This window comes from Falco punctatus, assembly GCF_963210335.1.
Source record: "Falco punctatus genome assembly, chromosome: 5".
NCBI lineage: Eukaryota > Metazoa > Chordata > Aves > Falconiformes > Falconidae > Falco > Falco punctatus.
Window position 1 is genome coordinate 48,099,418 of NC_137584.1, and position 12,779 is coordinate 48,112,196.

Genomic DNA, 12,779 nt, shown 5'->3' on the forward strand with positions numbered 1-12,779 from the left:
TTGGGATCAGAGTGGAATTTGAATGGAAACCAAATGGTGCCACCCACTTTCCTGCATCACTGATAAGGGATCTTGCACACTGATCGCTGAGGAACTTCCCTCTAACCTTAAAAAAACAAAACCAAAAAACCTCCCAGTTTTAGGAAGTGCAGTGCTCTGAACTGAGTCACTGCAAAGCTGACTTTTGCTGTTGTGGATCTTTTCCCTCACTATTAAAATGCAGCTGGTCTAAGAGCTCTTGTCTTGTGTTTCGCTGGGCATGGAACAGGGGAAAGGGCAGGGCATGGTCCAAATCTGTATCACAGGGACCGATAAATCAACTGCCTAAGCACTGAACCTTCAGCTTGTTGGCATATCGGCGGCAGAGGCAGAAACTGCATGGAAGATGGAAGGCATCAGAAGTGGTGATTATAACATTCGTATTTGTTTTAGTTTTATATCTCAAAACTCTTCCTTTACCCTTTTTCTGCTTCATGAGTTGGCACAATGGATGAAATTATGTCGCTGTTGAAGTTAATGGCAAGTTTGCAATCAGCTTTAATGGGACAAAGATTTCACCCATGGTGCTTTAAGATGGTTTGAGTGTCTATACATCATATGTGTATTTTATGATTCCATTGTTTGTAGGTAATAGTGAAAGTCTTCGGTATCTTTTTCAGTTACCTGAAGAAAATTATACTTATTTTTACAGTGGTAAGTTTCACCTACTGACAGCAAATTTTGTACTGATTTTCTCAAACTTTTTTTTACTTGAAGTTATACAGTAGTAAAATTAGTCTTATGTTTCTTTGCTGCTTAGCTGACTGCTTTAGGTATTTCACTAGCTATGTGACCTCAATGTACTTAATGGTAAAATTGCACATGAAATTTTTTGAGGAAAAAACTTCTGTCTCAAAAAAAAACCCAACAACATGTCATGGAATGACATGGATGTTCTCCTAATGTTCTGCTAATTCCTCTAGTGGGTAAGGAAAAAAATTCCAAGAAATAGTTACATTTAAAGTGTGTGTCAGTGTAATCTGCTTGTGTAGACCTCTGTTTATTCAAATTCACATAGAATATTTCTGCTCTTTTTTCCTAGAAAATAATAGTATAAAGATGTCTCATTTTGATTCTTAGCCTAGGATGCTGATGTCAAATGCGTATTATTTTTAATGTGTTGTATACATGTCTGCATATGTGGCTTTCATGTATTTTAATCTCCATTAAAAGGCTGTATGAAGGGTGAGTGGAAATAGTAGAATACTGAGCAATAATGAGATAGTAGGCTGAGATATTTCTTCATTTTCTGATAATTTTTAACTGGTAAAATTTACTTAGATGAAAACCAGTTCTCTATACTGGGCATTCAGTTAAACCCTTATGAGCTATGTCCTAGCATTCCTTTATAAAATCCATGTTAAAATGTTACTGAGTACATCTGGCTTCCAGGATGTGGTCTTCCATTGCATATAGGCAAACCTGACTGAAACATGATTATTTCTTTGCATCTGTTGATGTCTTGCTGAAACCTGACTTAAGTGCTCTTGAGGGCTTGGACTGAATTTTTACTGTGTCTGCTACCCGACACAGTAGGAGCTTGTGGGAAAGGAATGGATGCTTTTGAGCATCAGAGCAGAATAACACATGCTAGCTAACAGGATGGTATCTGAGTGGAACTGCTGGTAGTTCATAGAATCATAGGACGTCTGACAGAGTAGTTTGCGTTGGAAGGGACTTCTAAAGGTCGTCTACTCCAACCTGTTGCCCTGCAGTGAGCAAGGACATCTTCAACTAGATCAGGCTGCTCAGAGCCCTGTCCAACCTGACCTTGAACGTTGCCAGGGATGGGTCATCTACCACCACTCTGGGCAATTTATGCCAGTGATTCACCACCCCCATCATCAGAAATTTCCTTATGTTGACAATGAATCTACCGTCCTTTAGTTTAAAACTATTATACCTTGTCCATTCGCTACAAGCCCTACTAAAAAGTCTGTTACCATCTTTCATATAAGCCCCTTTTCAGGAGGGAGGCAGACAAGATGAGAGGACTTTGGCATGAGGCTTACTGCAACTGTTTTCCATGTGGCCTTCTTTTCCCCAGCCATTACTTGAGCATTCACCACACATTAATCTTCAGCTTTCTTGTTTTCACAGCTGCTGCGGGTCCCCCCTATCTGTTGATAGCCACCATAGATGAACCATGACAGTACTGAAGAGCTAATACTCAGTAAAGCATATTTCCAGGTGGCAAATGGCTGTTCCATTGCTTGTTGCTTTGTTCATCCTTTTCTACTCCCAGGACCCAGAAGCCATGCTGGGAAAGGGAAGCCTTTTTGGTGCTTGTTCATTCCTTGCGTCAGCAGCATCTGGGTTGTTTCAGGAGCTCAGCAGATTGCTGCGTTAGAGCTTAGGAAATGATTGTAAGATGTCTGTGTTGGTTTATTTCCTGTGTGTCATTTCCTGTGATATTTCTACAGAATAGCCCTTTCTGTTACACAGACATAAATCACCTGCACTATAATGCTGCCATAGAAAACGGAGCAGTATGTTACACACACACACACCCCCAGTGAAACTGTAGTGCTGTCTACTAATGCTATTAAATATACTTAATGTAGTGGTAGATTTCTGGAAAATCAACAGTGAATTCCTGTGGGAGTAACAAAATAACAAATTTATGGATATTTGTGTCTCATTTTGTGATAAGTCTAAATGTATTTCTGCCTTCTGAAATGCTTTTGGAACAAGTTGAATTTTTAGTTAATGTACATTTCCTCTAGCTTTTACAGATTGTAATTTCTTTACCATAGTCTTTGTTCTCCCCAGAATATTTTTCTTTTCTTCTTAAAATAATGTAAATTTAGATCAAAGTATTAGCAAATAGCACAGGATTGGCTCTATACCCAGAATCTCAAAATCAGTGCTTATCCAGACTATATATAGCTGATTGATTAAAGTGGTTTCAGGTTTTGTGCAAGTCAAGAAGCTATTTATGTGTGTTGGAATAAAAGCCAAAGTGTTGAACAAAGTTTTGATTATTTGCAGAAGCTGGAAATGAAAAGATATTTGATTTCCACGGCTTTTGTAGAATCAGTAAAGGAAGATTTATTGTAAAATCCAAGAGATGAAGAGTGGGTTTCCTAAGTTCTTTGGACTTCATAGGGGAAAACCACAGAGAATGAAGTTGATGTTTGACATTTTTTTTTTTAAAATTAATATATTGCAAGGCCAGAAGTGATCACTGTGATCATCTAGTTTGATTTCCTGAAAAACACAGATTGCGTGACCAATTTTTTTTTCTTTCTAAAGAAACATTAGTTCACATATTTTTGTTTCAAGAGAAGAAAATAAGGTGCAGTCCTTGGTAGACAGCTTCATGATTTACTGTATTTCTGTAATTCCCCTCAAACTTTGCTTTGCCACTGCTGCTGGTCGCTGCTGAAGACTGGTTCTCCCAAATGGACCTGTGAGCCTGACACACCATGTCTCCTGTCAGGTTCATGTGGAATGTGATGAAATAAGCAACATATAGTGCTTTACCAGCTGCTGGTTTTCTGTGTGTGTTTTGACAGACAATGCACAGTGTGAAATCCTGAAATCCTTTCCTGCTGAACTACATGTGAGGCCTGTAGGAAAAGATGCAGCACTAGATCTTGGGGTAGCTGAGCCCCGTCCACCCGTTGGCCACTGTTCTGCCTGGAGAAACCCTCTTGTCTGTGCGCCCATCTCTCTTCTCCCTGTTTTTCCAGCTTTTCACCCCACCCTTGACTGGGGATAATGGTACCGCTTCAGCACAGGACTTCTGGATTTGTAAATTAAAAGAGCCATTCGTTATGATAATATGTCCTGTGTAATTGTTTGAATATGCTTTGCCAGGCAACAGCAGGTGGCATTCAGCAGTAAACAGCCTGATTTTTTAACTCGTTATGATAGCAGAAAATTGTAATAATTTCCCTAGACAAAGTCTTGGCATCAGTGAACACCGTGGGGATTTTACCATCAATGAGAACTGGGTCAGCATTCATCCATGGCTTTATTTCTTTCTCCCCCCGCCCTTGGCAACTTTGAGGAAGATTTGCCCTACTGGGACAGAGATGACAATCTGATTGTATGGCTGAGCATTGCTCCTGCAGCAAACAGTTAGGGTTATTAACAGTCCTGGTCAGAGCCGTGTCATTAGCTAAAGTGTTGTGAAATTTTAAAACCGAGGTTTTATAACTGAAAGGATTTGGAAGCCTTAGTTACAGAGTCACTGCTTCTGTCTAGACTGTGGAAAGAAAAGAGCAAGTGTTAACACTGTGAAGTGGTAGCTTAGTTTTTGGCTAAAAAGTAACAAAGTATTCTGTACCTCATACAGAAAACTGACTTTGTCATGAAGATCAGTTTTCATTAGAAAAATAAAATAGAAATTGCAGAACTGTATTGTCAGCTAGTGGATGTTTTTTTCCAAACACTTCTTCAAGGAGTGTATGGAAAATTTATACTATGATTTTTCCCAAAATGTAGTCTAAAAATGAAAAGGCTATTTTAAAGCAAATGCAGTATTAAAAAGTTTCAAAGCCACTAGTTTTAAGTTGTGCGTTATTTATTTGGAAAGGATTGCTTTTGCCTATTTCCTGTAAAAATGGATCCAACACGTTGACATGTGCAACAATAATTTTTTGTTTTATTTTGGCACATTCAGTTACTGGAGGCTTTTAGCACCATTGTAAAGGATAATATGTCATTTCCCTCCCACGTTGCCTTATTTTCCTAATTTGTCTGTATATGTAACCTTCCTAATGTAGCTTGGTCTTAGATGTCCTTATACTTAGAAAGCTTTCCCTGACATCTTATACAAGCTTTCCTCACTGAAAATCAACCTGATTTATTTCTCATCTATTCTTGATGAGGCTGGCCAACAGCTGATGCCAAATCTAACAGCCTTTTGTATGCTGAAAGAATATTCTGTTTTGCATTTTTTAACTCTCTTTTCTAAAGAGATTTGTCCTTCCTTTTTAAGTTCTTCAAATTGCCTCTACCTTTCTTTTAAATAACTGAACAAAGTAGTTCTCTGAATTTTCCAGCAATATTCGTGAAATAATTATTATATTTGATCATTTTAATAAATCAAAAAGTTTTATTTTTGTTTAAAAAAATGCTGACTTGAACTGTTCTGTGCCTGTATCTTTTTAGTCATAGCTTCATCCCTACTTCCTTCATGCACACCTGAAAAAAAGAAAAAATGTACTAAGGTAAAAAAATAAAACCAACAACACAAAAATGATGATTCGTGTGAGGAGAAGAAATGCAAATTGATTTCCATTTGCTTCAGGAAATTGTTTGAGCTACTCTCAAAGCTTGTCACTTTTATTTCCTACCCGTTGTCATCATGATGGTTTATTTCATTGCATAAATTTGTAGGACCTGCTTTTCAGCAAAATGGAAAAATGTGGACTTCATTTTGGTTCTCAGTTGCACTGGTGTGAAAGATACAGGATGGAGCTGTTGTTGTGCTGGTAAAGAACAAGAAGGTGTCACACATTCAGAGGAGCTTATCGCCTCAATTCAGTGTAATACGCAAATACACTGTTGGGATATTGCCAGCTAAAGAAAGGTAGATGGGTATGTATAACTGCAAAATGTTTTAGAATCATAGAATCATTTAGGTTGGAAAAGACCTTTAAGATCATTGAGTCCAGCTGTTAACCTAGCACTGCCAAATCCACCACTAAACCATGTCCCTAAGTGCCACATCCACATGTATTTAAATACCTCCAGGGATGGTGAACCAACCACTTTCCCAGGCAGCCTGTTCCAGTGTGTGACAAGACTTTCGGTGAAAGAATTCTTGGTGTGTTTATCTGTTTAATTGGAAGATGGGGCTTGTGTTTCTATACCTGACTTCTACAGATCGAATCTCTCTCCTTGCACGTTTGAAAAGGAGAGTGGGCTCTCGGATCTTGTGCTGCTGTAGAGTTCCTACATAAAAACACATGCAGACATTTCTGGTAAGATAATAGAGCATTTGGAGACGGGCTGTGCAGTATCAGGTGCATCAGGAAGCAGCAGTGGTCTGGGGTGGGGTTCCTGCTGGCAGCTGCGGCCGGTGCCAGGGTCTGTCTGGTTCCCCAGATAGTGGCCAGGAGCTGTTAGAGCAGCTGCAGGAGAGGGGGTCCCTCCCGGCGTCCCCCATCGTGATGCTGGCACCCGCTGGAGAGCCCATTAGAGGTGGGAAGATAACACTCCTTTGAAGGTGGGGTGGCAAAATTCATGAAGAATTGTCTTTTGGTGCGCCAAGGGCCCGGCAGCGGCCTCCTGCCAGGGCCAGGTCTCAGCAGCGGGCTGGGGAGCGGTGCAGGGGGCACGGGGGGAGCAGGGCTGGGCTGCGTGATGGCTCGCCTCACCTCTGGGGTCCCTCAGCTCCTCTCGGCTGGCAGTTGGGGCATGTTTGTGCTTGTCCTCTCTGTTTTCAGGGCAACACAAACCCAGCAGCTTGGGGGTCACAATGGGTTTATCCTGGGAGGCTTTCCAAAGGGGGAAAGGCAGTGAGGTACAAATAACTTTATATTGCAGGGGAAAACCGACCTTGATTTATTGTCTGATTTCAGAGCATCAGTGCTGTCTCTGTGTAATAAATAGATCACATTCACTGCTTCATTTTATTTTCTTTAATAACCTGTTACAGTGGAAGAAAAAAATAGCTTTTCAAAGATTACTCGAAGCTGGGTTTGATCCCATGGCACAGACGGAATGAAGAAACACAACAGAAGCTGATGCTCCTGCTAGTCGGGGTGGGCAGAATAACTTGAAGTCCAAGGATGTGAGTGGGAGACAGCCCATGTAAACTCCCAGGATGACAGCACGGCCATCTGGCCATCTCGCAGGCATCAGCTCAGACGTCCTCAGTTCTCCTCATATGAGAGATTTATAGCAGGCAGCTGTAGCAGCAAATGTTAACCTGGATCCTAAAGGCCAGGTTGCAAAAGCCAAGTGATGCAGTGAGATAAGAGTGTGGGGAGAACTAGGCAGTTGTGATAGCCGAGGCTGTGTGGCAGAGGAGCTCCCCTCTGGTAGAAGCTCAGCCCCACTCACTGCCCACGTTCCTGGGCAGCTGGCTGCAAACCAATGTCTGCAGCGGAAAGCTGCTCGAGGTGAACCGAGCGGGCATGACCCAACCTGGCATGTCACCTTGCATGGATAACTGGATGGGTTTTGGAGACTCATTACTGGGCTGCGGTCGGAGCAGGGAGGAGTGGGGTGGCTAGAGGGAGCAGATGTGAGTCAAAGAAGGGTGACTGCTGTAGGAGGGGGTGTGGGGATGGAGAACAGTTGTTCAGCAGATGAAATTTGTGGCACTGATGTGAAAGTAAGGGAAGATGGGAGGAGGAGGTGATGGAGAAGAACAGCTAGAAAAAGAATCCAGGAAGCACAGGGAAAAAAATCAATACACAGTGTAGTCTCAGTTTTATAATTACTTGGTGAGCAAAAAGGCAACTATGAGATGTGTCTCTGAATGAGAGACAAAGCTTGCGTGTAATTTGGACAGCTCGACGGCACCCCCTCGTTGCTCAGGTTGTAACATACCTGAATTGCTACACAAGGCTACGTCCATGAGGATTCTTCTAGCTGTGGAAATTATCCGAATTTTCAATTAGGCTTTTCCTTAAAGAGAGGTAAATTTCATGTAGTAATGCCCATATGTGCAGTTGTTTCTTATCTTCTTGGATAAAGGAAGTAGGAGAGTTATTTCAAGGCAGTCAGGATACCCTTATCTGGTACTCTTTTTTCAATTACTGTAAGACATGCAACTTGTCACAAAAGCAGAAAGGCTTATTTCCAGTAAAACTAGCAGCTGAAAGTGTCAATGCATATGTTATTAGGAAAAAAAATCCTGAAACAACCTCACAGAGTAGCTTGTATCTTGTATTTACATAGCAAGAGAGGATGCATGCATACGTTCTGACAGCCAGATTACTCACAAGAGAACCGCTATTATGAGCACCCAGCCATCTCAGCACTTAAGGGGGGTCTGAAATGACTGGGTCATTCCACTAACTGTAGCAGGAACTTGGATTACTGGTTAATGTACCAACTTAGCTCACATCAGAGATGAATGCCACCCCCCTCTGCTCACTGCTGGAGATGCCTGACGCCGGAGAGCTGTTCAGCAGGTGCCTGGGTGGTGCTTTTGCAGGGCTTGGGCTGTGTGGCAGACCTGCGTGCTGGCTCGGAGTAGGAGCAAATACAACTCTTGTGCACCGTTTGGTTGCTGCACAGATGGAGTTAAAATGGCATTTCAGGCTGACTTCTCCATGGTTGTTTATGGCTTGTAGCAGTTTCAGGAAACGCGACAGTATTAATGTTGCTGGAATTCTTGGATGGTGCCATTTCCGTTGCTTTGGGAGCCGTTGTTCTGGTGTGTGAAGAGCTGCAAGAGCATTTGTCTGACACAAGGACAACACACAAATGTTTGTGCTAAGGCATACTGCAAAAGGCTTTAATTTTCTTACGACATTTTTGCTGTGTGATCTATCACTATGTACTACTTACAGGGCTTAACCAGTAGAGTTTAATCAAAACCTTTGGTTAACGCAGTTTTATTTATTTTTTCTTTATGTAAGAAAATCTTGAAAATTTCCAAGGTGTTGTTTTCCAATGAATTATTTTCACAGACCACAGCAGCTTGTTGACATGCTAGCAGCAAATGTAAGCCTGCACAAAGTGGTGAGAACTGGATGATTAGAAACTGATCCAGGAGAAGGAGATTCATACATTTGCAGTGGATTCAGAAGGGGAAATTGCTCCCTTTTTCCGATGCATAATATTCATCTAGCATTACTATGCACTGCCTTGCTGCATGTTATTCTCAGTAGTAATATAACTATCAGCATTCACAGTGATAGCAAAAGCCTTCCACCAGCATTCCTGTGAAGTTGTGAATCACACTTCTGTTGAGATGCCTCTTGATAGACTGTATGAACATTGGTAGTTAGAGATATTTATGATGAATTATAATACGCATGTGAATTATATATGAATTACTCTTGATTTTCAGAATATGTTACATGCCTGTTGAGCTAATGCTGCTCATAGAGATGGGGTTACCTGCTGTATTTATAAAGAAATGGTTTTGTTCAGTTATGTGGCTGGCCTTGTTAGACCTGCTTGTTAATCAAACAGTCCTAAAACCCCCTCCCAGATAAATTAACTAATAGTTTTTCAATTTGCTGTTGGAGAAGCTAAATGTAGTCAAAGGTGCAAACCAGTGGTATTGAATCTACTATTTGAGGCCAGGAGCTGCTTCCTGCATAGGCAGTCTTTTGAGCAAGCCTTTATGTTGTTTTCCATTTTTGCAACTGTGGATTCTCAAATACTGGTTCATTAAAGTGAAATTAATCTAAAACCAGAATTTAGGTAGTTATTGTAGGACACTGTAAGACTTAATATTTTCTCATTTGCTTGTACAGAAGTGATTGTGTTGGAAGGCAGTCTCTGCTGCCAGTTGCACCTGTGTACTTGAGCATGCATGCAGGAACTGGAGGTTTCTTCTGAATTATTGTGAAACTTTGGCAAGGGCATCATGAATATGAATAGATGGTGTTGCTTTATAGGTTTTTCTTCTGTGAAATACTGATCAAAGAAATAGTTTTAACTGTGGTAGGATTTGCCTGCTTCTCTCTACTTACCTCCTGAGATGCTAAAGAAGGATTAAATGATATGGCTATGGTGCTCAGAGGCACAATATTTGGTTGGTATGGGCTTTGAGTCTCCAGCTCTTGTTTTTCATGGACTAACTTGTTTCCAGGGCAGCTCCCATGGCATTTTTGTGCAGCTTGGAGGGAGGCTGGAGTGGGCTGCTGGAGCACTCCTAGGGTGTAGAAGTTCTGGGAGAGTACCGGGATTCGGGGGAGTGGTCCTGGCCACAGAGTGATCTTACAGACTTCTCCCTTGTGTTTTGCCGCAGTCAGGAGCTGGACATCTGCTACCGTGGCTGTGTCGCTTTTAGGCCCAGCCTGGGAAGGTTAGCGCAGCAGAGACAGCTTCTGCTTTCCTTTCTGAAAGCCAACTTCTGAATTTGGGTGTTCGTATAAAAGTGGCCATGGCCATACTGGGTGGCCAGCCTTGGCTCTGAGGTTGCTACCTGCTGCCAGCACGTAGCTGCCTGTGCCTGGGATTGGCCTGGGCTGGCTCCTGTGCACTGGGAACCTCACTTCTGCTATGAGGCTGCTCAGAGTTACACTACAGAGGAACTGAGGAGGAGGGATGGGGAATGACATGAAACATTTTTGTTTTAGAGACATCTAAGTTTTGATGAAAACTGGAATTAAACATTTGTATGCACTTTAACTAAGAGGGCGGAAAAAAAGCAGTTTTATTCTTACTGGTGTATCTTGTGATGATGCTGTTGTGGACTCGCATGTTGCCAGAAGTGAACACCTAACAGGAGGAGTGCGACCGTGTGGTCTCTGCAGGTGTGGGCAGCAGGCGAGTGCTTTGTGAGCTGCAGCATTCAGTGCTGCCAAGATCTCAGGTGCTTGTGCCGTTCCCTGCTGGGTCCCAGGGTCAGACCATCATATTCTTCTCTCTTCTCTTACTCTGTCTCCTCTGGCTACTCCTTGGTCCTTTCTCTCTCAAGTATGTCGGCAAAAGTTTTTGCTTTAGTGGGTGCTTTTTTTTTTTTTTTTCCACAGGCAAGGAGCAAGGTACTGTTGCCCTGTCCATGTACCTACCCAAAAGTCAGCTTCAGGCAGCATGTTCTACTCCCACTTATGGGGCAAAGCTCTTTGAGTCATGTTGAACTGTTTGTTCTTAATACACTTTGATTAGAAAATGCAACACCTTTGCTGCTCAGCGCAAGGCTAGGCTAGCCTGGACGGGCTCTCCCACACCGGCCAGGGAAAACTGCAGTTTCCCCCCCAAGCACAGAACATGCTGTTCTCTTGCGTGTATTATTTGCACTTCACAAATATTTCTCTTGCTCCCCACCATGCAAAACAACGCTATTTTGTTTTCATGCTTTTTTCTGTCTTGGTCAAATGTTTGTGTTTAAGACTTGATTAGTTAAAGCACTCAGGAAAATTAACTGAAACAGAGCCTGCCGATTTCAATGGCAAAACAAATAGTGAGGCGGTTTGAGTGGAACCAGTATTTATCTTGCTCACAAATGAAGGCTCTGATAATACTCTGCACTTGTTACTGTTTTTTTTTTTCCTTTTAGTGCCTTTGGGTGCATCAAATACTGTAGTATGTAGCAGGCGTCATCAAAAGCTAGCCTGACAAGCAGCCTGAAATGCTGCTTTCAGCAACATTAGCTCGTTCTTAATGACTTTTTAGTAGATCAGTTGAGTAGTTTCAGCAGCAAGTTTCTGGCAGATTGCAGATCGCCCTTAGACACTCATCATCTGTATTTAAGAACCTTCTTTCCTCTGCTTCTCACCTGGCAGCTGGAAGTGTGTTTTGCCTCTGGGTAACTCTGCAATCTGGCTGTTTAAAGGAGGACATCCAACAGTGGTAACATTACCTCCGTTATCATCACTATTCATTAAGTTTCAATAGTGCTAGTTGTTCTCTTACAGCATTTTGTGATGGGTAACATTACCTGTCAGCCCAAACCGCCCCAGTCGCTGCCCTCCTGAGGGCACCAGCGGGAGGGGAACCGAACTCCACCAAGGTGGGGAGCAAGGGTCCCTGCAGGGTAGGCACAAGGGGGTTTTGTCTTTGCAAAGACTGCAAGAGGGCTTCAAACCAAAGGACACGTAGCCTTGTGCCTACGTGCTGCCCTTCAGGCTCCTGGGTGATCGGACTAGGACATGTTACTTCTGGTAGGAAACTGGTAGTATGCCTTGTTTAAATGACAAAACAAGGGTTGCAATGGGGCAAATTAATCTGGAAACTGTTCTGGCTGTAAATGTGGTCCTAGGTCTCTATTGCCTGCCAAATGTATGTTGTCCTTTTCTCTCCCTTTTTTCTTGTCAAAGTGACAGACTGCATTTTTGTTCCACCAATTTGCTTCAGTCTGTGGAAAAGCTGAGATCTTTCTCTTCTTTTCCTCAGTTAAGGGTTCAGCAGAACAAGGATTTTCGTGACACTGGCCATGAAGGTACTGAACCAAGCTGTGCATACCTGACAGACATCTGCAGAGGTTTCTGGGCTCAGTCCCTGTTGCAGGCTAGGTAGCTGTGTAGTCTTGAATGATACATAAATATCCCCAGGATGGAGGTTTGATTAGGGTGCCTGCAGGGACCTGCTGCCTTGGGCCCCGGCCAGCCAGCGGGGCAGTGGCCAGCAGCGCTGGTGGGTCCCCGGGTGAAGCAGCCATGCCCTCCGCTGCCGGGGTCACAGGGCCATGCTCCCGTGATGAACCCTGAGAAAGTGCAAACCACCTGGGGCTGGTCAGGTCAACCCTTAAAAACTCGGGGGGCGGGCTGGGCTGTAAAGTCTAGCTAATAAACACTGTTTTACTGGTGGAACAATGCACGAGACCGTTAAAAATCTCCTTTATTTGCCTTCCCAATCGTACTACAAGTTAGCATCACCTTTTTAGTTTTTATTTTCTCCTCTCTCATCCTCAGATGATTCTTGCAAACAAAGAGGAAACAATTCTGACAATCATTTATCGAAGGTAGCTAATAAAACAATGGAAGGATGTAGGCTGAGGCATAAATGGGATATTGTGACAGATGTAGATGATTATTAACCAGCTGATGTTTCCGCCAAGGCTTCTAATCGTAAACACACCACAGAGTGAATCTGGGTGTATTAATAGCAAAGGTTTTATGGAAAATCTGAGTGTGGGCTTTTTCTATAACATC

The 12,779-nt window shown here is 42.6% G+C and overlaps 1 protein-coding gene across 5 annotated transcripts in view; it reads left to right on the plus strand.

Moving 5' to 3' along the window:
* The window catches only part of TIAM2 (TIAM Rac1 associated GEF 2), a 174,637-nt gene that overhangs the window by 40,471 nt on the left and 121,387 nt on the right, over positions 1-12,779 (plus strand). Inside the window, exon 1 of one of the 5 annotated variants that reach the window (XM_080389782.1) lies at positions 249-404. The exons of the other annotated variants lie outside the window; for them this stretch is intronic. The gene's annotated coding sequence lies outside the window, so the exon portion shown is untranslated. Of the gene's footprint in view, positions 1-248; positions 405-12,779 lie in introns of those variants that run through there. 5 annotated transcript variants of the gene reach the window in all.